At 45.8% G+C, this 26,671-nt stretch overlaps 1 long non-coding RNA gene across 1 annotated transcript in view; it reads left to right on the forward strand.

The window, feature by feature from the left end:
* LOC144142442 (uncharacterized) overlaps positions 1 to 26,671 on the forward strand; it is a 72,732-nt gene that overhangs the window by 34,121 nt on the left and 11,940 nt on the right. The gene's annotated exons all lie outside the window — the stretch shown is intronic.

Genomic DNA, 26,671 nt, shown 5'->3' on the forward strand with positions numbered 1-26,671 from the left:
AAGGGTGCTGCTCGCCAGGCTGGAGTCCCAGCCTCCCAGGACGTGGTGATATTCGACGCTGCAAGGATTATCCTGGCCCGGCTGGGGAAGGCCCTGCATCCAGATCCCCGATTGACCAGTTATCAAACCCCACGGGTCATGACCGGATATAACAGTAGACGCGCCCGGTCACTCCTGCTTCGCCTGCAGCTCAATACCTGCAACGTGGGAGGTTACTTGCACCACCAGGATCACCGGACATCTCCCATCCCCCTGCGCCGACTGCCAGGAACCGAGACACTTGAGCAATGGCAGTGTTCTTGACACCGGCATGACAAACCGAGGGAGAAACTTCGGGCACCCTGTAGAGACTTGGTGCACAAAGCCCCAAGCTGAAAGACTTCCAGGTCCTAACGGGTCTGCAGTCTTCCGACAGGAAGTCATCCAGCACCTCCTCAACATACTGGTTGTGACGTTACTATTGCATCGTTTGTAGCCGCCGAGCCTTGGACGATATGAACGATACATTGACTGTCTCCACTCACCTCCTTCTTCCCTGTCTTTCTGTCGTCCTATCCTTTGAAGCCCTCCTTTCACTTCCGTGGACTGGGTTTTAAGAGGGTGATCTCCCCTTTGAGTTCAACAATAGTCCTAGTTTTTGATGCGAAGCATCTAATGGTCGGGGCTATGTCCCTCCCTTGTGGTTGTCGTTGTTGTTGCACCATCCACACCCCCACTGCGCATGCTCGGCTTGCTGAACGCCCGGTTCCTTCTATGGCTCTTGCAGCGACAGTGTTGCCGGTGTCTTCCTGGCACGCCACGACACGAGCACTCTTCCCCTTTGAGGGTTCCTGGAGCGACCTTCAGCAACATCAGACGAGACGAGCACGCTTCACGCGCCTTCTACGTTTCATCGTCGGCCGGCAGCGTGTGTTGGCGAGTCTCGGCAGGCCGTGATTACAAGCAGCACAAAACCATCTGGGGAACGTGCATCGACCTGACCTTTCAGCAACATCAGGGTTCATCCACTACAACAGCCCTTGACTTTACAGTTCACAGACCATAGGGTGGTCATAATCACACCGGAACTCCAACCACAACTCGTCGTCACCTCCGTCGAACTTTATGATGATATTGCGTAAATAAAACAAACTCATACCACATACAACATCTCCTTCTCTCTGTTTAATGCCTCTGCACTCTAACACCCCCACTCCCCTCCAATAAAATTACATAGTCTTCCCGTAGGTGAACAATAAGTAGTATGGAAAACAGCCATAGGGTAAACGCAATTTCCCTTTTCGTCGTCCCGGTAAGTGAAACGTGTCGTTGTTACTTGGAAACCAAAGGGTAAATATAACGGTAGCTACGTGCCTCAACCTCATAAAAACGATGAACTGAAAACAAATTGGCGCTTGATTCGACCCCATTCCTGCTTCGCATGCTACTCAGGGTTTCCCTACGGAAAGATGGTGCAATTTTGTTTCCTGCTTTCTTAATGAAGAACCACCACCCACGGCATTCCACAATAATATGATGAAGGGTACGTAGCTGTGGACAAACTTTGCATAAGGTGGTGTACTGTGTGGGAAAAAATGATTTCTTTTGAACCAGGTGTACGTATGTCTCGGCTTGTAATTATCAAACCCTGATTAGATGCAACGCATCTCATTCACCCGCCTTTTCCCTGCATCCGGCGTTGTCGTCGTCGGCGTCCGCCTCTCCCCCATTCTCCTCGCTGCGCTAGCTGCGCTCTCCGCCAGTCACCCCCTCTCCTCTCCGATAGCGAACACTCTCTCGCGAGGGGCATTGGATTGGATTCGATTGGATTGGCTTGGCTTGGCTTGGATTGGATCGGATCGGATCGGATTTTGATTGGATTGGATTAAAGTGGATTGTGTTGGATTGTGTGGCGTCATAGCCCCGGCAGACGCACTGGCGCCGGTGCGTCCCCTCACCGTTATGCGAGCTATAAAACGCGGTGCCTGCGCCGCTCCACTCCATCGTTCCAGCGCCGTTGCTCCACTGTCCAACGCTGCAACGTGAACCCCCTATGCTTCGCAACTACGCAGAGGTTCCCGCGTGGGGAGGTGGGAGTTTTTATTTTCCCCTCACTCAGGGATGAGCAATGGGTGAGGGCACGGGAAATTTTGTCGGGTGGTCCAGTAAATATGAGTGATTTCCTGTTTGGTGAGAAGTGTCGTCGGAGCTGTGGTGATGTCGGGGGCTCGGTGAAGCTTTTTGCGAGATTGTTCATGATCGAAGTTGTTGCCCAATACAGAGAAAAGGGCCAGTGTCCAAATGATCGCCACTCGGTGAGATGGACGGTATTGCTAAAGTACCTGTAGGATCGTTGGTGTCACCCTCCTTGAAAGGAAACTGCGGCAGGCTGCGTGAGAGTCAGTGATGATGACTGCGCTGCGCATTGGATTAGGGCCCAGGCAATGGCGAGTTCTTCGGCGTCTCGGGGTGACGTATTACATATGAATGCGCATGAAATGCAATGGTTTATGGATGTTTTCATTTCAACCTGTTTGTGGTTGTCAGCGTAGATCAAGTTTAGGTAATTAGAAACAGTTTTAAGACGTAAACACGGAGATGTACAGATTCATGCAGGTATAGACGTGGGTATTAAGAGGCACAATATAACACGGACATACACGATGGTTGAACGGCGAGAGTAGCAAAACATGTCACACTAAGCGGTCACAGTAAAAAAAAGGTCCCAGAAAATGTTGTAAAGGAAAGTTATTGTGGTCTTACAAGGCGAATATATGGCTGCTGCCGGCAAGGCACATGATAGCAGGGCGTTTGAGGTTCCCTGGAGGTAGTGGTTTTGCGAGGTCAGTAGCAGAGGCGAACGGTGTAGTAAAGGAGGCCGCACGTTACACGTTATAGATGCTCATCCAGTAGATGATCGGGACCTGTGCCTGGGAGTCCTACAACGGCCGCAGGACAACAGGGGTATAGCATTCCTACAACAGGCTGCAGACACTAACGACCTGGCCGCTGGGTATTCCTACTCGGTTCCGAGCAACCCTTTTCTGCCGCCTCCTTCTAACGTGGCCGGGATTCCTCACTCAAAAATTTCCACCGTTCTTTCGCCGTGATTGGCTACATGGCTGCCACGCCTTTCGTTACAGGCTAACGTGATTAAAGTCCCTACACTCAATTGGCCGCTCTTCAATCTTGAAGGTTGCGACGTGAGGGAGCGGTGTTGACAGGAAGCTAGTTAGCCGTCAAAATGGGCAGCATCGCAGGAGTTTTTTGCATCTTGGTATCGCAATGCCAACATGCAAGCCGACTGCAAGGATGGCGAAAGATGACAAGCCAGCATAGCGAATGATTACTTGCCGCGATGGTAATTGGGTCGCCATAAAGAGAGGATCAAAATCTATAGGTGGCAAAAACGACAAGGAGACACTCCTATACGGAGACTGTGTAATATTTTTTCTGACATGATGACGTTTTTACTTTCCCCCGAACGTTAAACTTGCAAGGCTTCTATTCTGATACCACTGGTGTTGGTATGAACATCTGTGCAAGGAGATAGGACAAAACGATGAATATCGGTTCTGATGTCAAAATAAGCATCCGCTGAAAAAATGTGGGTTCGCCGTAAGATGTTCACGTAAACTAATATTTCTATAAAAAAGCAATGTCAAGGGCTAGGCTGTGTCAGCGAATTCTTGTATGAAACGGGAAAATAAGAACAAATGTGTACAACACCTTGAGAGCTCCTTCAGAGAACAGGATTTGTTAAAAAACGTGAAAGCTTGGATTTTCCGGGGGTCCGGCTTGCCGCCATATTTATAGACCTAGAGGCCGAGAACGCACGTTTGGCGGTCTTCAAACCGGCCCTTCACAGAAATAAAGACAACGCCAGCTTTTTCAAGCGGTCAACGAGAGAAGCTAGGCTATGGTTTGGCAGCCTGAATCTTAGTCCAAAAATGAACACACAACATAAGTACAGCGTGCATATTTCCGACTTGAATTTTGGTTTTATTTTATATCCCATTGAATGTACCTACATTTGTACCAATTACCATTACCTAATCTGTCTTCCCGAGACATGAAAATTTCCTATAGCGGAACATTGTGTCTTTGTATGCCTTGTAAAGAAAATGGGTGAGTGCTACCATCAGCGCCTAAAATCGTGCGCATAAAGAAACGTTCAAACGTGGCAGGGCATTTCACTGTCCAGTCGGCATTGCCTGAAATTAAAATAGCTAACCCTCTGTTAAAAGATAATTTTTTTCTATCTTAGGTTTCATGGACATATTCCAAAACCCTTATTTCAACTCAACGAAAAAAAGTAAGCAGCTGAATAAAGACAGTCTATTGTGTCGTCAATGTGGAGGAGGAAGTAAACATATTTCTCGGTTAGCCAATTGAGACGTCGATAAACTACGCAAAATCGCCGAAATTAGTTCCTTGTTTCACAAGAATGACTGCGCGCCCGAAGGACTACTTGATTTCTGTATAACGTCAAGTTTAGAATTTGGTGGACTTTCTTATTGATTACTTGCCTTTTGGGGCGGTGCAACACGGAAAGGGTTTTTTTAAATTGGGCGTACTCTTGAACTATGTTTTGAATAGTGAGTCCTAATAACCGTAAATGCATGCAGGTGTCCTTGCTGTTGAAGGAAAGCTAAAACACTGTCGTGTTTGGCAAGAACATCGAGAACATTGGTGTAATATGTCCAGAACCATAAAGAAGTCCACTGGCCGAGTGTTAACGAATGAGCCCGACTGTTAAGGTAAAACTGCTGTTGAAAATGAATGCATAATCACTTTCGTTGGCAGGTGTGAGACCACGAGGTAACTCCCCTAGATTGCTATAATAGTTGACCATCCAGAAATGACACCCTGCATGACCGAAACTGCAGCACGGGGAAAAAAGGACGTTACTTTTGGCCCACATCCGGGGGAAGGCTCTTCTATAGCGTTCAAATGATACTTAGGTAATTCCAACCACGGAATTACAAGAAATAAAAACACCACGCTGGAATGATTTTGCCGTTTAAAACGCAAAGAACGCTGCGGTAGCAAAGATTGCCTTTATTAAGTTCCAATTCGACAGCCCCATCAATTGGAAAAATCATGCCCAACACTGCTTCAAAGCGTCGATCTCATACCTTAACCAACCTGTTACGTCCGGGAATCGTTTCTTTACAGAGCAGGGTTTGCTCCGAATAACGAAGAAATTTGAAGCGCCGATTTGCAAAAGGGCTTGTCTAGAGTGCAGCCCGATGGTATGAGCACTCCAAGATATTGACGTTCACTGTAATTTTGTAAGAAAATTGCTGCGCCTGGCAATATACCGCTCTAGATAACCTAAAGCTAGGCAACAGAACTTACGCTTAACATTACGCAATCAAATAATTCATTTAACACAACAAAACGTACCTAAGCCATAAAAATTCCGGTTCAATCTAAAATAAACAAACGAGGCAACCGCCGGTCTCCGACATTAACCCTTGAAATCAAGAAGCCAAGACGGATCCTTAAGACTACTTTTTTAATTACGTGGCTTATCCAATACACAAGCCCTATGGTGAGGCTGCCCAACTGAGATCTACTTATGCCCTGTAACATTCTTGCAATGACTTAAGATGCTCTACTCTTGGCAGCGACACAGGCGAGACCCCTTGGGATTTATTAACTTCTCTAAAACGACCTCTACTTCCTCTGAAATATTCCTTTGCAAAAGGGGCATTGATGTCGCTACGCAGCATTGTGGCGCCAGAGCACCTTAGGCTGTAGCGTCCAAGCGCCATGGCTGGGTCCACGGCATTCCACCCTCTTTGTCTACCGAGGGAGACCTAATGCCATGGGGGTGTAACGGGACCTCTTTGCAATGAGTCTTCTGTAGAAGCTCCCACAAATATGCGCCCACCCAACTATGTAAAAAACCTTGGTTTTTCGACTCCGGGGATTCGCAATTAAAACAGTTTGTCCCCCATGGCACAAAAAGTCCCCTTTCTTCTATGTAATTGCGTGTAGCCGAAGAGAAAGACAAACTTCACCCCTGGTTGTAGTTTAATTGTTTTCACACTCCTTTTTCTCCTTTTTATTAATGATAATGTTGATGGCATTCCGGTTAAAATCAAACTACGCTGATGGCGGTGTACTTTATAACGAAATAGGCTCTCCGGCAGACCAACAGGTGTTAAATAACGGTCTACAAAAAGTGTCTGCCTGGTGTGGTGAATGGCAAATGGCTATTAACTTCAAAAAAACAGTGTTTATGCGAAACACTAATAAACAAATCTATTAAAGTACGAGTACTCTACCACCCATACTAAACTTTTCGAAGTCCCACTTTACAAGTATCTTGGGTTATGGATCACAAATGACCTGAATTGGAATAAACATAATAATACGGTAACAAACACTGTAATGCGTAAGCTTTTCTTCCTGAGAATAGCACTGAAACTTTCAACCCCCTCCGTCCGCATTCTCGCTTATAAAACAATAGTTATACCAACTTTGGATTACGCTTCCATTATATGGGACCCTTTCACTAAAACTGATACCAACAAGCTAGAAAGAGTGCAAAAAAAGGCCATTTGTTTTATTTTTTGACAGCTTCGGACGCACTTCAATTACGGAACTTTCAACTCGAGGTAATATACCAATACTAACCGAAAGAAACCGCTTATCAAGCCTAAATTTCTATATCAACTAGTAAAGGGATATTACAAGACAGACAATTCTGAAGTTCTTTCATTTTCGTCCGGATATGCAACTCGACAAAGGCCTGAGCACACAATAGCACCCTATGCAACCCGTAACAACTGCTTTATATATTCGTTCTTTCCACGAACTATAAACGACTGGAATACACTAACCAACACCGAAGCTTTATTTATTTATTTCATTTATAAAATACTGCAGGCCACAAATGGGCCCAAGCAGGAGTGGTTGTGTTACAGTGCCGTAAACCAATTATACAATCTTTAGCGAGGTAAAAGCAATAAACAGGACAATACAAAATTATTTTGAAAAACACTGTGAAATAATAATACAAAATTTACAAGTCAAACATTTGATTAATAGATTTCAGCACATTATCGGATGAAAGTTATCCTTAACCGTGTTGTCTTCTAGACTCAACCAAAGTGTTTAAACTGACATGCTAATTAATCTCTGTCCCCAAAAATGTTGAATTATTTGTAAAATTTGAGTTGCTTTGTGCGCACTTTTGTTTGTGTGTGTTTTTATCTGCCTGCTTTGAAAATTTGTTTGTTTGCATATTGAGCATTCATGCTTTTCACGTAACCCACTTTGCGAAAATCCTTAGTAGAGATTGCAGTGTTCATAAATAAATAAAAAATAAACACTTCTGAGGCCATCCTGATCGGGTCTTCCTCAGTAGTTACTACATATTTCACAGTACCACGGTGCAGTGACGGCAACATCCACAATATCATTGTACAGGGTTGTCCGCTTTACTGTGCTTAAAACTCTTCACAAACTGTGCACTTCAAACGTTCACACTCCCAACTACTTCAAAAATGCAAAAATACTCACAAACAGATATGGTGCGGTGACAAGAAAGTCAGCAAGTTCCCGGTCGATGCTTAGTTAACCTGTGCTGCGAAGGAAAAAATCTCTTACTACCTTTAAGAAACGAAATCTGGTTAGCTGTATTATTAATGAATGCGCGTTACGAAGTGGCCCATTTCTCACTCGGCTAAAAACTTGGCGCGGCTGCATCTCTCCAGGTTGAGTCCCACACAAAAACAGCAAACAAGCCATGCAGCTTTCGCAAATTCACACGAGAGCAATGCAATACCGGAATTGGATAATATATATTACAAAAAAATGAACTTGCATGCTATTGCCCTAGCAAAGATGGAAGAAACAGAACTCTTCCACTTGTTCGCCCTTGAGCGAGACTCCTGAGTTTGTTCACACCTGAAAGGTTCCCTGTCCCTGAAGGACTGCAAAGGGGCACTTAGGTACTTCAGTGAGGTAGTTATCCAGCTGATGTTAGCAAACGTTTTTAGCACAGACTTCGATATATCTGAAAATGTATTGTGACACTTTTTTTATTTTGCTAATTTTCTTTTTATTCCACTGCTGAAATTCTCATTTTAATTGTTGTGTTTAGCTTCCACAACTCCCAGGCATAAGTGTTTGCTAGTTTTTGTACCTAATTTTGTATGCTAAAACACAATTATCAGTAAAGCACAATAAATAGCATGTATTTGTGGTACTTTGGCACCATATTTATTAATTTTACACTGTCCTGTAGGGCGCGGTTTCTGTCTTAAAAGTGCGTGTAGTGCACACTTCTTGCGGCTTGTATGCAATCCGTGATATCCTCTAGCCCGACCTACGTGTTCGCATCTTTATATGGCGTTCTGCTTGCCTTTTATCGTGCGGGTAATACGCGATTAGTCTCCAAAAACGAGAGACGCTTTGGCCGGTTGTACCTTAGTATTGAATATCCGAGTGTCATCGGACGTTCCTTAAGCATAATAAGATTTGTAAACGCCGAATATTTAGATAGGTGACAAAAAGGAGATACTTGCGCTAACTTCCAAAACAAATTATATATATATATATATATATAGATATATATATATATATATATATATATATATAGAAAGAAATATTGGCAGCTACAACGCCAAAGAAGGCATAGGGGAATGGTTAGACTATTTTTTTACCATTAGTGACGTAACATTATTACTATTATTATTTTAATTACGGGAGAAAGAAAGAAAGAAAAACACGCGCCCAGAGTGGGGAACGAACCCATGCCTCTCGATTAGATCTAATTGAAAACGTGAGTTCGGTCCCCACTCTGCGCGCGTGTTTGTCTTTCTTTCTTTCTAACGTAATTAAAAATAATAATAATAATGTAACGTCACTAGCGGTAAAAAAAATAGTCTAACAATTCCCCTATGCCTTCTTTGGCGTTGTAGACTGCCGGCATTTCTTTCTGTATTTTCTTAAGGATCCCGTCCTTTCCAAACTATATATATATATATAGTAAGGAAATGAGGGGCTCGTTGAGGCGCGTTGCAGACTGCTGACCTATCTTTCTGTATATATATATATATATATATATATATATATATATATATATATATATATATATATATTTATATATATATAGATTATGTATATGTAGATATATAAAAATATATATTTTTTAAATATACATATATGTATAGATTTATAGTTAGGAAATGAGGGGCTCGTTAGGAAATACAGAAAGAAATGCGGCAATCTACAACGCCAAAGAAAGCATAGGGGAATGGTTGGATAATTTTTTTACCGTTAGTGAAATTATATTTATTTTTTATTAAATGAAGTGAGAAAGAAAGAAAGGATGAAATAAAGAAAGAAAGAAAGAAAAACACGCGCCCAGAGTGGGGACCGAACCCACGCCTTTTGATTTGATCTCGAATGCCTTACCAATTCGGCTATCTGGGAGACTGTGTTCTCCTTCATTTTCAGAGGTATATATATTTACTACAGATACAGCGTCAGATATAGTTGTAGTAAATACAAATACCCCTGAAAATGAAGGAGAACACAGTCGCCCAGATAGCCGAATTGGTAAGGCATTCGAGATCAAATCGGAAGGCGTGGGTTCGGTCCCCACTCTGGGCGCGTGTTTTTCTTTCTTTCTGTCTCACTTCAATTATTATAAAATAAATATAATTTCACTAACTGGAAAAAAATATTCCAACCATTCCCCTATGCCTTCTTTGGCGTTGTAGACTGCCCGATTTTCTTTCTGTAAATATATATATATATATAATTGTAAGCACTGACTGAGGCATACATTAGACACCGTATATGGGCACTCTCCTTAGTGGCTAAGTGTCAAATGCTTTGTGCCACTTACTTGCAAAAGGCTGCTTCAGTACCACTTACCTTGCTCACCGCGCACACAGTCATCCACGATATCATCATCGGTGTATTCTGAGATCTCTGCGCTCGACCTGAGCTTGCTCGCTTGTCACTCTCTGCGAGATTCGCTAAGTAAACTGGTATCCGCCGACTCGTCACGTGTGTCTCACATGCGGTTGATATAAAGCGCTATGATTCTTCGTACCTCGATCCCCGACTTACCCTAAAGCTTCGTTAAGGTCGTGGTCTACCTCAAGAGGCCATGCCGATGAAAGCTGAACCAGCTAACGTGGCAGGTTCCAACGTCCCACCGTGCTTTGTAACTAGCCACGAGCGCGAGCCCCCCCCCCTTCTTTGCTGGGCTTCCCGGGGATGACGACGATGGACTTGGGTATTTACTACCGAATCAACTCCTTCAATCGGTGGGACGATGCCCTCAAGCTGCAGAACGTCTCCTTTTTCCTTAACAAAAAAAAGCAAAGACTCTGTTCTACAACCACGAGCACGACTTTACTGATTCGTGGCGAATTAGTTCTGAGCTGCGACTAGTTACTGGCAGGTCGTCTACGCGTACGAAAGCAGCCAAAAAAAGAAATTGGAGGAGCACATACAAAGATACAAAGGAGCATACAACGGAGCATATATATACAACAAAAACATGACGGAGCACAGCCGAGTTCATCATATCCTTCCAGGGATTTCGCCCTTCGCATTAATTCCGCTGGCTGCACAACACCCCTAGCATAACCAGGTCGTAATGATGTGTCAGAGCCTCGGTGACCTGAAGTCCCTCTGTGTGCAGCCAACCAAGTGGAACACGCGTGCCTATATGGACGAAGCGAAATTGCGCTACATGATAAGATCCATTAGCTGCGAGGGACGGGGGGCGGAGACATCGCTCGGCTTTTAGTAATGACGACGTGAGAAATCTTCTCCTTGTCTGCGTTAGATAAGCAAAAGCTGGCTTACCTTATTCCTCCTTCCCAGTCAGCAACAAATATTCTTCCCGACTCTACTCAAGCCGCATTGGTTTCGCTGCTTCTGCTTCCAAGGCCTTTTCGACACGTCTTCCCGAATCGGTACATTCAGCGTTGTCACTTGTGTCGACCCCTGTACCTCGACTGCCCATTCCTTCCAGCCGTGAGCATGTGCTTCCTCACTCATTGCCGCCTACTGGTCCTCTTCATTTTCGTCGGGGTCCTCATCAGTTCACCTACGGCTACTCCGCTTGACATCCTCGCGCCCAAACTGCTTCTACTGTGGCATCCGGGAGCATATCTACCCCATAATGTCAAACACTCCAAAAAGACGAGAGGCTCGCATATTCCCTTATTACATGAAGCAGCAGTCAACCGTCTAACGAGTACTATTCTTAAGGTTCCTACACTCACAACGTCCGCCGTCACCTTCACTACTACGAACAGCACCGTAGTTCCCGCCCACCACGACGAAGTTCACCATCCCCCTTCTGCCACCGCTCTACGTCGCCCTTCTTCCTGCTTTCCAGGTTGTCAACAAGAACGCGGAAAACTGCAGGCGCGAGGTTCTGGGAGCGAAACTGCGTCACTTTGGAATTTTAGGCGTGCTCTACAACGGCCGTTGAACTCGCTATCTCTTTTAGTTGATAATTATTATGAATCTCTTGTGGACACTGGCGCGAACACTTCGATAATTCACGAAAGTTTGTTCTTGACGGCGAAAAGTAAAAAAAAACTCCCTATTTTTGGCCGGTTATATGAGGCGCAAACTCCGCTACGATTGAATCTTCTGGAGTGTGTACAGCTCGTGTTGTTATCGACCCATTAGACACCACATTCAGTTTGCAGTACTGGCATCATGCGTTAACAAATTGATGTTAATCTGGGATTTTTTTGATATCGGCGGCTGCTGTGATTTCTTGTGGTGAACCGATGATTCATATGAACGATCCAGACGTGACCAGTATTTGGAAATTGGTTGCAGATCTGGTTTTTCTGGCGTCCTTTGACTTCACTTTGCCGTCCTTATGGGCATAAAGGGACATGAATGGGCATAAATGAGTGCTGGCATTCTCTGAGGTGATGGATATAGGTGTCCCAAGATATTGATCGATTTAATGTGACTGCAAAAAATTTATGATTGAGAACGTACGATATTTATGCGTTATTTATGATAGCGGGATACATGCGGCCTCGTAAAGGCAACTGCGGCACACGTTTGGTGAAATCAGTAATCTGCAGGTAATAATGTACTTTTGAATTGCAGGAAGAGCTTTCTACAGTTTCGTTCATATACCCCTGCGGTTCATGCCAGAAGCCCAGGCACAAGTATAACCAGCATAGATAAATATATTGAACCCTTGGGGTACTACAGTCAAACCCGTTTATAGCGAATTGCAATATGCACCGCGATTAGTTCGATATATCCAATAGTTCGATATAGCCGAACACGCCAATAACGAACTTATCGTTACAAGTTCGCAATCCGCGGGAGTCTCCCTGCCCCCCCGCAACTCCACCATCCCCGCATGCAAAAACGAACACAGCAAAGTAGCCGTTACCATACCCAAATTATTCCATTTATTGCAAGTATTAAAGCTACTTTCCGCCTGAACTGCCTACTTTGTAAAGAAAAAAGCGGTTATTTTTGTTTTCACTTTCGTTTTGGCGGCTGCAACTAGCACAGCAATCTCTACACGAAACAATATTTGCACCAGTTTGAGACCGCGTCCTCCAAAATCTAAGAAGCATTGGCGGAGCACATTGACTGCCGAAAGCGCTTCATTATAAGCGTCGGACGGCTTTCACTCTGCGACATCATCAGGAATGTGGGGGAGCTCTTCCCACAGTTCACCGATACTATTGTCTTGGCCCGGACTCGCTGACTGCGCGGGTTCCGTCGCGAGTCCCGCGCGTCGGAAACAGTCACGGAAAGTGTCAGGCGTCATGTCGCTCCGTGCGAGGCGCAATGTCTAAGGCGCAACTCTTGCTCCGTGGTCGCGGCCAATCCACATCCCAATTGCCGCTCCGAGACCAGGCATTTCGGCGGCCATTCTAGGCGCGCACAGTTCGATATATCGGATGTGAACTTCGTTATAAGGAATACGTTTCCGATGTATTTCCGTAACTGAATTATTTTTGTTCGAAATATAGCATATTTCGCTCTATCCGGGTTCGTTATAGGCGGGTTTGACTTTACTTACGTAATGCAGATGAGGTAGATGCTACATAGGACATGAGGTGAACTCCGCCTTGAAGGACTCCCTGTGTAATCTCGTGCCGCCTTCATTTTCTGTCTTATAGACATACCGATTTTGCAAGTATTCACAGAGCCAAAAGTGCATCCGCCCTTATTGACCTACAAAGGTCATTTCCATTCAAATGGCTTCATGTGCAACCCTGCAAAAAGCTGCCTTGATGTCTAGGAAGACAGCTTAGGTGATATTTTTGCAGCCTTTTGCCGATGAATATCCCTCACCAAAGCAATGGCATTGTCGATGCTACTTCGTTATCTGAACGCTGACATCTCTGGAGGATTCACTTCTCGGTTCTCATGATCCCAGACGAGCCACTGCAGCACCATTTTCTCGACTACCTTGCCTATGCAGCTTAGTAGAGCAACAGGGTGGTAAGAGGTACGGTCGGTCGGCGGTTTTCCTGGTTTCGGGACACCTACTAGGCGACCAACTTTCCAGCTTGCTTCCATGCGGCCTATCTGGCACGACTTGTTGTAGAAGGAAAGCACCTTCCGGAGGGCGTTGTTGCCGAGGTGTTGTAAAACGGAATATATAACGCCATCGGCACTTCGAGAAGAAGGCAGATAAAGGGACACTAACGCTGTGTTCAGCTCATGAACAGTGCATAATGCCTCCATAAGCGTTGCATTCTTAGTTGAGAATCAATCAGTCAGGACCTCTGAAATCAGTGCCCAGTTCCAGGGAGCTGTAGCTTTTGCACAAAATTTCTCAGCCAAATTCAGTTCACTGACGCCACGCTGCAGAGCTATTGATAGCAACCGATGAGCTTGACTCGGTGTTTCTCTCAATCGGCAGAAAACTTGCCGAATGCGAGTCAGTGGTTTGCGGGGATCACGCTTGGAATAAAATTCATTTTAACGCTGTCTTGCGAGCTTGTTCAAGTAGTTCTGAATGCGCTTCTGGGCATGCCTTGAAGCTCGAATATCTTGTGGTGATAGCGTTTTTCTCGCACGGCACTCCTTGCTTCTGCGAAATCTGCGAAGGCGTTCATAATCTCCCTCTAATGGTACCCACGCCTTTGGCACCAAATTCTGCCGTGTTGACTGGTACTGGGCCCTAGCGGTGGCTTCCACTACCACTTCGTTCGTAGACAATGTGCCAGCATTATCCACCAGCGTGTCTCAGAAGGTCATCCGGTTTACTGCCTGCAGTTGCTACTCGATGGTACCACCACGGACTAGAATGTGGCACTGCCGGAGCTTTCAATGTATGTATACCAGAATATGAAAGGCAGCAGACAAGTAGACACATCCGTCACAACCAATACGCTTAAAGCACTGCCCAGAACGAATGTGGGACAACCACTCTTCAGCACTGCTTGTCCTGCTTGGCTGGCCACATTGAGCATACGGTTTCCCCTCGGTGGCATTCTAACACTGCCTCAAGTAGGATGCTGCGCGTTGAAATCCCCTGTAAGCAAGTGCAGCGGCGGTGTAGTGTCCAAGAGGACTTGTGGAAGAATAGCTTTGAGCTTTGCTTGTGTGCAATGTATCCAGTGAATAGAGTGAAAGTCACCTGATTGTGCTTCACCGTTGCTGCGACATACTCATTCGAGTCACCTGGCGACACATTCTGCACTAGAAAAGTTAAGCCATTACAAATTTCAATGACCACGTTGCTGTTTTCTTACCTCGTCAAAGACCGATACAAGGGTATCCCAAAAGACGGGCATCCCGACGCAGTCGGGATTGTGAAATCGCAATGACTGGGAACCCGCTGGTTCTGATGAGTTGACTAAATTCAGACAACCGGGATAATAGTCCGCAGGCATTCCACTGGAGCACTGTTGCCTGATCCTAAAGAGTTTTTTTTGCACCGTCATAGCGCTCACAAAAAAAGTTACAACCAGTTTTGACGGAATGCGGTAATGGTATCGAAAAAAGCAACAATAGAGCGATTCGCATGAGAAGTGAAAGGTGCTGCAACTGACTGTACGGCATCAACCATTAAGAGTATTGATGCGCCAGAGTTCGTGCATGGTTGCACGCTCTGCTGGCTCATGCGTCCTTGGCTAGAACATGCCCAGGTGCGCTGCCGTGGGGCAACAGAAGTGGTGGAAGGGGTTGGAGCTTAAGGTACTTGATCAGGCATCTGCGGTGGTAGCGGCAGGAACTCATAGATGTCAAAATCGGTTTTAGGACTTAGCATCTCCTCTCGTTTTTTTGGTGTCGCGACGCATGCAGCGTCACCACACCAACATTGTTTTGGCTATTGCACTTTTCCCCGGTTCTCCCTTATCGAAACGTTGGACCAAAGCAGAAGTCTGCCTCATGAGTGCTGCCACAGTTTTGACAGCGCTTCTTAATTAAACTACAGTCCTGCAGCGTATAGTCGTCTCCACACCGGGTAAACTGCAACTTGCGCTAGTACGTTCCAGCGATATGACCGAAACACTCACATCACCTACACGGCACCAGATTTTCTTTGAGGTCGTAGACCTGGTGTCCAGTGTAACCCAGGATAAACTATTCAGTTCTCCCGTCAGTAATGAAAATAATTTTTATAACCTCTGACTTTACCATGTGTCGCGCCGAAGGTGCTGGTGTTCACTGCCGCATGCTCTCAAGTATTTTATGTTAGAGATGCCCTGAGCTACTCCCCAGATAACTCCATCAGCACACCTTCCTGGCGAGATTCATAGGAACGCACGGGAATGTCAGCGAACGCTGTTAAATCCAAAAGACGTTCAGTAGCAGCGGCATTCCTTGAGTCTATAGCATGAGGTTGAGCCTGTAATCAGGTCGCAGCTGCAGCACCCCGCCCGGGGCCTTCCCTTTCCGGGTTTCTTTCAACGACAGTGGATTAGGTCGAGTAATATGTTTTTATTCCACAGGCTTAAATGTAACATTAAGCCCATGCTTTGGGGCAGTTGGAGCTTCGTTGCATGGGGGGCCAAATAGAGATCTTTTACATCCTCAACTAAGTTTGGGAGGTACAAAAAGATGAAACTTGTTCTCTCTGAAGGGGAATGCGCCGTCTTTAGTGTACTCATGGGTCATGGTGGTCGAAGACTAGGAAAAGATTGAGCTGATGTCGTCATCTATACCTCCAGTGATTATGTCAGCACGTGTGACCGTAATCGCATCCTGTGGTGCAGTCTCCGTAGAGAGCAAAGTTGCAGAAGGTTGGAGGGGCTACACTTCAGAGCATCAGAAGTGGACGGTAGGCCTAACGCCCTAGAAGCAGGTGAAGCCATCGAACCATGATATCTAGCGGGCGGATGGGGAAGCTCCAGAGGCTTCGCGAAGCCCGCAGGCAGCATCGCGAACGATGGAGCATTCTTTCATAGCCTGATTGTTGGTTTGAAGACTGGAGGTCGTACAAAATATTCCACAAAGCGCAGAGCGGCCCGAGCACCAGTTCACTTCGTCACCGTATTTTGGGAGAATGTCGTATTTTACGGCGTTTCCACGTTTCGGAGGCGTTCACGTAAGGATTGACATTATGGTATAAACCCGGCTAAAGGAAACGACGCTTGACACGATCGTAGGTGCGAGCCACGGCAAGATGCCCAGCCGTGGGATGATCTTGGCAAGGGAAAGTTGATTTGGTAAGACTAATAACAGCTCAGGCCCATCGCCGTAAATATTTTTACCACCTTTACCACCTGCAAGAAGGGCCTCCTTCGAGGTGGAAAAGGTGGCGAGATGGATCAGAGGGGTCGGACGAGAGAGTGTCGAGTACGGACCGTAAGAACTTGTAACGGCGTTTTTATTCGCCTAAAGGGAATAAATCGGAGATGGCAAAACGACATTGTCGGTGTGATGCACGATGAGGTAAAGTTCATTGACGGGGTATTTTGACAAACAGTCCACGTCGTGGTACAACTTTGCTGACATGTGAATATCAAAGAACGCGTTTTTCTGGAGAAACAGAACCCAACCTTCGAGGTGGCAAGTAGGATGCCGTAATGACAAAAGCCAGTGCAGTGAACGGTGGTCAGTGACCAACGAAAATTGACTGTTGTGTAACTATGGCCGGCATTCAGTGGCAGCCCACACAATAGACAGCCGTTTACGGTCAGTGATTGAGTAGTTGCACTGTGAGACAGAGATAAGTCGGCTGACAAAGGAAATTACTCGGTTGTGAACGTATTGTAGAGCAAGGACCCCTACGATACCGTAACCACTTGCGTCTGTGCGGAGCTTTGACGGGGCAGAAGGATCAAAATCTGACGCGATGCGTGGTTTGTATAGCATGGTGACAAACGTAAAGATTCCGCTTTTAGGGGCCCACACGAGAAACAAAAATTCAGTTTCAGTAGCTTTGAGGTGTTAGGAAACATCGGTGAAGTTGTTAATGAAGCGCCAAAAGTAAGAACACAGCCCGACAAAGCTGCGGACATGATTCGCAGACCTACCTTGGGGAAAGTCTTTCTCGGCACGGATTTTATTTGGGTAGGGCAAAATACCAGTAGTGTGCACCTGATGACCGAGGATGGTAAGCTGCGCAGCCTGAAATGGCCATTTGATTGGTAAAAGGTAAGGCCATCGGAACGAAAGGTCTCTACAACTGCGGACAGGCGATGAAACTTATATTCGAATGTTGGAGAAAACCAATAATGTTATTATTATAGCACAAGCACTAGTGACACCTAAAGTCATAAAGGAGCCAGTTTATCACGCGCTGGATTGTTACTAGAGCACTGCATCACACGAAGGGCATGACTCGAAACTGGTAAAGTCCGTTTGGTGTAATAAAGCGGTTTTCTCCCGGTTCCTATCGTCCACAGTAGTTTTAAATAGCCTTAGCTCATGTCGGCTGGCGAGAAATATATGCGCCGGGAAGAAAATCGAGGGCATCTTTTTTCGGGGCAACGGTCTTACGTCTTTTATAGATATCCCATTCAGATGACGATGGTCTTCACAAAATGTCCAGGTGTTATCCTTTTCTTTCACTTAGCCGATGGTCAAACACCTTGTGCTAAACTATGGCACTATTAGGTCTTTAGTGAACACTTTGTAAACTTCCTTTTGCATAACTCGGCGTGCACTTACACACACACGGTATGGCATCGACAGATATGGGTTTCGTCTATCTGGGATAATGCGTTGTCTTACTACGGTGGCCTCGCCCGAGTTGCGGTAGACGAGGTCAAAAATATTACTACAACTGGTAACACGAGGCGAAGGTTATCCGCTTGCGTAGGCGTAAGATCTTAGGCGTTCGTCTGGCTAGAAGTGTCTTCAGGACCCCAGAAAGATGTGGACCTTGGGAAGATGATGGGGAGCTTGAAGCATACAAACTGCAGATATATGGGTGTTGTAAGTGCGGAAGAGTTGCAAGAGATATTCCAATTGAGAGAATTGGGAACAGGGATACAAATCTGGTTGTTCTCAACTGTCACGATGACAGGAGGAAGACTGTCGTCATCTGCGAGCAAATGTATTCATGATGGGTGAGATGCTGCAATCCCTCTCTTCAACCGAAGGGCAAGGTGACAAATGTACTTTTATGGCATCCCGTTGCGGTAACCTAACGAATTTTGTAGAGAGGTGGTGCTTGCCGAAGTTCAAGGCTGACGAAACCTTAAGCACCGTCTATGAGTGCAGCGAGATCTGCCAAAAATACAAGGTGCAGTATGAGTCATGAGAACATTTGGCCGCTATAGGAACAAAACTGAAATGGGACAATCGTCTATTGTTGCGCGTGCAGGGCACATGCCGAGTATATTAGGGGATGTTTCATCGGCTACACGCACCCGACGAGCTGAACCTGGCGTCAGAGCGTTGTGTTCATTGCGAATTCGTGCACTCATGAGGGATATGTGCTGTCTGTGTCGACAAATGCCTGAACCAGGATGTCTTCCACTTTTACATTCTTGAGATAGTACATGGCAAGTTCTGGGGACAGAGAATTTGGAGGCGTAGTATTTTATGCAGTTTTTATGTAGACGCATCGGCGGTGACGGGGTCTGGCGCGTGGTAGGAAAAAGGTGATGAGGTGAAGTGACACGTACTGTATTTCAGAAATACAGTACGTGTGAAATACGACTAGTGGTTGCGGCAGTAGCGGGAGACGTGTACGACGGAATGGCAGCGGAAGCACTTTGGTCGGTCGTCAGCTATGCGCAATTCTGCGGGATTGCGAGCACGAGCACAAATGCCGGGCAGGTTGGGCGGTGCAAGGGATCTGGCGCCGACATGAACGCCAGTCGCTCATTCCTGCTTTTTGTTCAGATTGCGCAGGTTGCGCAGGCAAATTTCGGCGAATCCGGACCGACAACATGCCCGCTTCTTCAAGAAAATTCAGCCCTGGATGACGCCTCTTCTGTTTATCGTGGGATCTGCAACTGCTACCCAACGCAACCAGAGTCGCCGCTGCCGAGACATTCCGATTATCTTCACTATGGCTGGCAACCCGGGACGCGGCAAGACGGCATACATCTACATAAGCTGTTGCTCCCGCCCCTCACTTTGGGATCTGGCGCCGACATGGACGCCAGTCGCTCATTCCTGCTTTTTGTTCGGATTGCGCAGGTTGCGTAGGCAAATTTCGGTGAATCCGGACCGACAACATGCCCGCTTCTTCAAGAAAATTCAGCCCTGGATGACGCCTGTTCTGTTTATCGTGGGATCTGCAACTGCTACCCAACGCAACCAGAGTCGCCGCTGCCGAGACACTCCGATTATCTTCACTATGGCTGGCAACCCGGGACGCGGCAAGACGGCATACATCTACATAAGCTGTTGCTCCCGCCCCTCACTTTGGGATCTGGCGCCGACATGGACGCCAGTCGCTCATTCCTGCTTTTTGTTCAGGTTGGTTATACTTACCTTTCTGTAAGCGGCAGACCTTTCAAAAAGTCGGTGCCAGATCCCAACTCTCGCCTGGCTATTGTCGTTTGGAGTGTTCTTGAGCTCGTCGCGAATTGTCTGTCTTGTGTCACTGCTTTGCGAAAACAATTGCTGCTGTCCGGTGACATAGAACAAAACCCGGTACCCCTGACAGAGGATCAACTAAGCCAAATGTTCAACGTGGTCATGACGATCCCTTCAATGCAATCAAAACAGTTGGAAATACTTGAGGAAATTCGTTCTATTCGGCAGGAACAACAAGTACTTGATAGCAAGTTATCCGACCTAACTGAGAAGGTCAAGGCTGTTGAAAAGGACGTTTCGTCGGTATTACCGATGAAGGACGATGTGGCGCGGCTTGTTTCTGAAACTGCTGCTCTTTCTTCTGCGTGCGCAAGGCTCGACAACTGCCAAGATGATCAAGAAAACAGGTTAAGACGGAACAACTTGATTTTTTATGGCCTTCGAGATGACGCAAACGAAACTTGGTCCGATGCAGAGGCCACTGTTATTGCGTTCTGCTCAGAACAACTAAAAGTTTCAGTTGATCCTGCCTCTATAGAAAGGGCCCACCGACTTGGCCGTTTCACCCCTACAAAACAGAGGCCCCTAATTGTGAAGTTTCTCTCCTTCAAGGGCAAACAAAAAGTGCTTACGGAGGCCGCTAAACTAAAAGGAACTGATTATGCGATAGGTGAAGACTTTTCGGCTAAGGTTAGGCAGGAAAGGCAGAAGCTGCTTCACTTTGCACAAGAACAGGGTGGGGAATACAGACTACGGTTTAATAAACTGAAAATGGGTAAAGAAACTTTTGTTTATAACAACGTAACGGATGCTGTGGTCCCATGTAGTTCGTAGCCACGACAGACAATTCATTCTTTGGGTAGAGGGTCTTCAGGTAGCCATGACCTTGTATGCATTTTAGTTAACTGCCGCAGCCTAAAGAATAAAACGGCCGAATTCAACTCGCTAATAGAAATTTCGAAGCCGCATATAGTTATTGGTACGGAATCCTGGCTTGACGGCACCATAAATGACGGCGAAATGTTCCCTTCTTATTATTCCGTGTACAGGAAGGATCGCAATTCCCGTGGTGGTGGCGTATTCATCCTTGTTCATGATAGCATAGTAAGCCAACCTATGCACTTCGGTACAGAATCTTGCGAAGCTGTCTGGTGCAAGGTTCTACTGAAAAATGGTGTTTCCGTGGCCGTTGGTTCCTTCTACAGACCGCCTGGGTTACGAACTCCTGAGCCTCTGTTCCAGCTGAGTAACATGTTGTTAAGCTTGCAAACAAGTTATGTAGTTCTTGGTGGAGACTTTAACTTGCCTGACGTTGAATGGCAGTCCAGCAAGCCGATACTGCGGAATACATCTCTCTTGTACTCAGCCTTCTACGAAATGATCAATGCGCATTCATTATCCCAACTCGTAGAAACACCCACTCGAATCAGTGCTAGCAGCGCGACTTTGCTCGATTTATTCTTTTGCAATGACCCTTCCCTTGTATCGTCTGTACTCACAATTCCCGGTATCAGCGATTATGATATTGTTATCGCTAACGTAACCTGCACGGTCAAGAGCCACCGGCCTACAGAACCAAGAAAAGTGTTCTCCTATGATAAAGGCAACTACAGCTCGCTCTCGCGTGCGCTAGATGCATTTCTGCCTGAATTCCAGCAGCATAGCTTATCTCTTGGCATGAACGAACAATGGAATCTTTTTAAAACAAAGATCTTGTCCCTAACACAAACTTTCATTCCTTCACGCATTATCTCAGCTAAGCGCCGCACTGATAAGCCTTGGCTCAATAAGGAACTTCGGTCTTTGATAAACAGAAAAAATCGTCTGTTTCGAAAGTATTGTAAATTGCCCCAGCCTGAGCTACGGTCCAAAATAAAAAAGATGACCAAAGCAGTGACGAAAGAAATGACCAAAGCGCATGAAACTTACCTAAACTCCCTGGGCGAAAAACTGAAAACCAACCTTTAATTGATGTGGAAATATGTCTAGAACAAAAATAATTCTAAGGCTAGTATTCCTGACGTCATGGACGGCGTAGACTACACAGGAAATACAAGGGGCAAAGCCGAAAGCTTTAACGTGTACTTCCAATCAGTGTTTAATCGGCAAACTTACCCCAATACTATGCCGCAAATTTTGAACCCGCTTGCGCCTATGCAAGAAATAGTAATATCCGAAGCCGGCATCGTGTCTCTCTTGGAAAAATTGGATGTGCACTCAGCTTCCGGCCCAGACGTGATATCAAACTTTATCCTAAAGCACTGCGCTGCGTCAATAGCCCCCTTTTTGACCCTTTTGTTCCAAGCATCACTTCGGCTGGGTGTTTTACCGGCTGACTGGAAGAATGCCAATGTAAATCCGATATTTAAAAGTGGTGACAAAACCAATTTTTCGAACTACAGGCCTATCTCGCTGACAAGCGTTTGCTCTAAAATACTAGAACACATCATTTACACAAACCTAATGACTCATTTACAAAACAATAACTTCTTCTCCCCACTGCAACACGGTTTTAGGGCGGGCTTCTCGTGCGACACGCAGCTTATCGAATTTGGGCACGATATTGCAACTTCCATTAACGCAGGCACTCAGGTTGATTGTATATTTTTAGATTTTCGCAAGGCTTTTGATTCTGTTCCGCATCCCTTGTTACTGCGCAAGCTATCTGTTCTTAACATACCTACTGAACTGCTGAAGTGGCTGGATGCTTATCTTTTCGTAAGAAAACAGTGTTTGGTGCTTGAAGGCCTGAGTTCTTCAAGTATTTCTGTGTTATCCGGTGTCCCGCAGGGCTCAGTTTTAGGCCCACTTCTTTTTTTAATATTTATTAATGATCTCCTGAACTGCACTTCCAGTCGTACTAGATTGTACGCTGATGACTGCTGCATCTATCGTGATATAACCAGCGTAGCAGATGCGGACCTTTTGCAACGCGATCTTAACTCTGTTTTTTCTTGGTGCCAGTCGTGGGGGATGACGCTCAATCTAACAAAGTGTAATATGGTAAGGTTCACCAACAAAAAGCACCCTCTACTTGTTGACTACTACATGGGCGGGGCATGTTTACCGGTAGCCACAGAGTTTAAATACCTCGGAATCTTTTTCTCTTCTAACCTGTCCTGGAACCATCACGTCAATTATATGATAGTAAAAGCGAGCCGTGTGCTAAATTTCTTAAGACGCAATTTCAGGCAAGCTCCGACTAAGGTCAGGGAGACTTTGTATCTGACAAATGTGCGCCCCATTTTGGAATATGGTTGCAGTGTCTGGGACCCCTACACAAAGACAAACGTTGATGCACTAGAAAGAATACAGGCTCGCGCCGCTCACTTCGTAACAGGCGATTACGATTTTTTTAAAAGATCAGCTGACATTTGCAGAAGACTTGGATCGCCTCTAGTCGCTGAAAGACGCAAATACCTGAGACTCTCGTTGTTCTATAATATATTCAACTCCAGAACTGGCATTAAGAAAGAAACTTATTTAAAACAACCAACATACGTATCCCCTCGCACCGATCACTGTTTAAAGTTTCGCGAGCTTAACTCCAGGATTAACACATTTAAGTACAGTTTCTTTCCCAAAACAATACATGACTGGAATGCTCTACCGGAGGAAATTGTCTGCTCTCCCCCATCTTTGTTTTGGAAAGCGTTTGCAGGAATATATGCGTCAGTAATATCCCGCCGCCTTGTTTGCCGGGCTTACGGGTTATCTGTGTTACGAAGTGCTTGTTGTCTGTACATCCTTTCTGTACATCTTCCTTTCTTGAAGTGCTCCTTTTCCAACGCCAATTCACCGCTTTGATGTATACTCATTATTTAAGGAAACGCAACCTGTTTGTTTATGCGACAATTGTATTTGTACGTTGTGTCCCTTTTTTCTTATTCCCCCTCCCCCCTACACTAATGCCTGTAAAGGCGATGTAGGTATTTGAATAAATTAAAAAAAATAAAATAAAAATAACTTCCGGTAGGATAAATAGCGCAAATCGACCGGGCGCCCAAGTTGTCGATACGGTCTGAATGAGCGCCGCAGTTGTGGCGTTCGGTTCAGATCGATACGGTGGCACCTTAGCAAGAGACATGGCTTCGGCCTCGCAGCAGGTAAGTCTTGTAATGCCGGATACGGGGTTCTTCGTGACGTTGTAGAGGCTGGTCCTCGCACCTCGATGTCGCTGCAGTATTCAGCGGCTTTTTGCCTCCTCGAAGCATCAACATTCAGCAACCATTGCGTCCATGGTTGTGCAGTTCATAAAAACAAGGAAATTCATGAAGCTAAAACGGAAGACTTGGCGAGTTGGTACTTGTTCATATTAACAGCGCTACCGACACAGACAGAAAGAAGAGGGCAGAAACACGGCGCCGAATAATAACTGAGTTTTATTGCTTAGGAGCGTAGTGATAGGCGAGCATGGCAGCCAAATCGTGCGAGAAATCTTAGAGTCCACAGAAATAAACAAGTTAGTTGATAAATGCATAAGAACCCCATCTATCGCCCTCACAGAGAAAGAGTGTATATTCCTAGCGCAGTAAGCCCACCCTGGTAATCTTTGTCTTGTTTCCAAACTGATTACAAGATGGACTTGTGTTTTGTGTTGATCGTACTTCTTGCCCCGTAAGTAGATTAACTTGTGAATATACGTAAAGTCAGCATGATGCCACGCTCACGCTCTCATATGGTCACGTGTTAATTTATTGTTTTCTGCTCTTTTTTCCTTTTTGTTGTTTTTTCCCTTGTGTGTATAAAAACCACTGGCCTAAGCAATAAAACTCAGTTGTTAGTCAGCGCCGTGTTTGTGCCCTCTTCTTTCTGTCTGGGTCGGTAGCGCTGTTAATATGAAGGAAACTCAAAGCTTCGTTGGCCATACCTTTCGGTACGTGGTCGACTTTTTCCGAGGCGGGCATGGTGTGATCAAGCTTCTGGAGTAGAGCCAGTACGTCTATTATGTATAAAACGTAGGGTTCTATTAGAGATTAGGCTCCGGAACCAAACTCATTTTTGCAGAAATCTGGTGATCCGTAGATTGGCTGAACAATTTCCTAAGCTCATCTTTGAGCACGTCCCACCTTGTGATGGCCCGCTAGTTTTTCTTATACTTGACAATTCCAGCAACGTTAAAGTAATACCCAACATTGACTAGCATGATCGTCTGGTCACACCTGTTGCGGAGGCTGACGGGATCACGCATGTTAAGCCAGTCATCAACGTCTACTGTATCGGGGCCGCAGAACGTACTAGGGTCACGGGACTGGGAGATGACCATAGAAAGAAAAGCCTTTGGCGGATATATTCTAGTGCCTTGCTGCATAGCTGCCACATAATATGGGCGCCGACTGCGTAGTTGCGTAGAGGTTAATAGGCCTTGGCACCCCCACAGGACACCTGCACCCATGGAGAGACGATCCAGAGCTGAGGGCCAGAGGGGAGGGAGTCAGCACACTCAAGCGAAAGATGTTACGAGTATAAACGAAGAGGAAACACAACGTAATCATAATATTTACATCTTTAACGGTAGAGAGCAATGCAGGCTGAAATACGACACAGTTCTCGTGTTCCTTCAACAGCCCAAAACGGTCCGTCGTCTTCATCGCAATAATTAAGCAACGTCAACTGGTAACTACCTACCCATGCCCTGCCGGTGTCTTGTGGATTCGCGTGACAAGCTTTCTGCCCACACTGTGGCAGATCGCGCCTGCCACCGAAGAGACCTCCGAGCGCCACTACCACTTCTTCAAATATCTACACTAGAAAAACTGCTGGTGGAAAAAGAGAACCTCCGCCGCACGTGCTTTACTTCCACCACCGTGGAACTGACCTACCCTGTGGGCTCTCTCGCTGGGTGGACGTCTTGTTGGGAAGTCTTTGAGTTGGGGTGGCGTTATTCCCAGCAGTTACTCACGCTTGGCCTAGCCGATACCACGTACGTTCGCGGGCGCCTGCCCCTGCTGTGTGACTCCTGCGCCAGAAGGTGATGTTAAACACCTGTTAAGGAGCTGTTCAGGCTTTAGAAACGCCAGACGTCAACACCTCCGGAGCACAGGGCTGTATCCTGGGAGACACCCCAATCTTAAGCGTTGGATATGGGAACCCCAGTAGCGGTTTCTTCTTGGCTTTCTTCATGCAGCTGGTGCAATGTTGTACCCTTAAACATCGTGGTACGGCGTAGGGCAACCTACCGCAAATAAAAACATTTATACCGTGACATTGAATAGCGACCAGATTTAAATGTTTCTCGTGAACATAGTAGTGATGCCTTTTGTGCCTTCGTTTCCTCACTGATATCTGGGTTGTCTGTATTGTTTGTGACTACTTTGCAGCACCGAGGTAACTGTACATGTTGTAGGTTTGGTATATTCGTTATTATTTATAACTTCCCCAGCTATCGGTCAGCTATCGGCTTTGCCATTTTTATGGTTCTAGCCACGAACCTGTATTGTGAAGCAAGAATAACAAGAGCACACCCAATATTTCCTTGAGGACTGCCATTATTGCACTTTCCAACGACTCCTGTTGGTAATGTAAACGTAAGAAACCGTCGTTGTTACTGAGAAACCGTAAAAAAGTATGATGGCAATAACGTGAATAATACGCATGAATTCGTATACCTACAAAACAAATTTATTTCGTGTGGCAGGCTCTAAATCATAAAATTTATGTTACGTCCAACTTTAAGTGAAGATACAAACAAGGATTTTAAGGTATTCAAAATAAATGATAGAGCCCCGCCAACTATGCCACGAAAATATCAGGGCCGTCA

The sequence above is a fragment of the Haemaphysalis longicornis genome, unplaced genomic scaffold, assembly GCF_048455015.1.
Source record: "Haemaphysalis longicornis isolate Haplotype H1 unplaced genomic scaffold, Haemaphysalis longicornis Haplotype H1 scaffold_6, whole genome shotgun sequence".
NCBI lineage: Eukaryota > Metazoa > Arthropoda > Arachnida > Ixodida > Ixodidae > Haemaphysalis > Haemaphysalis longicornis.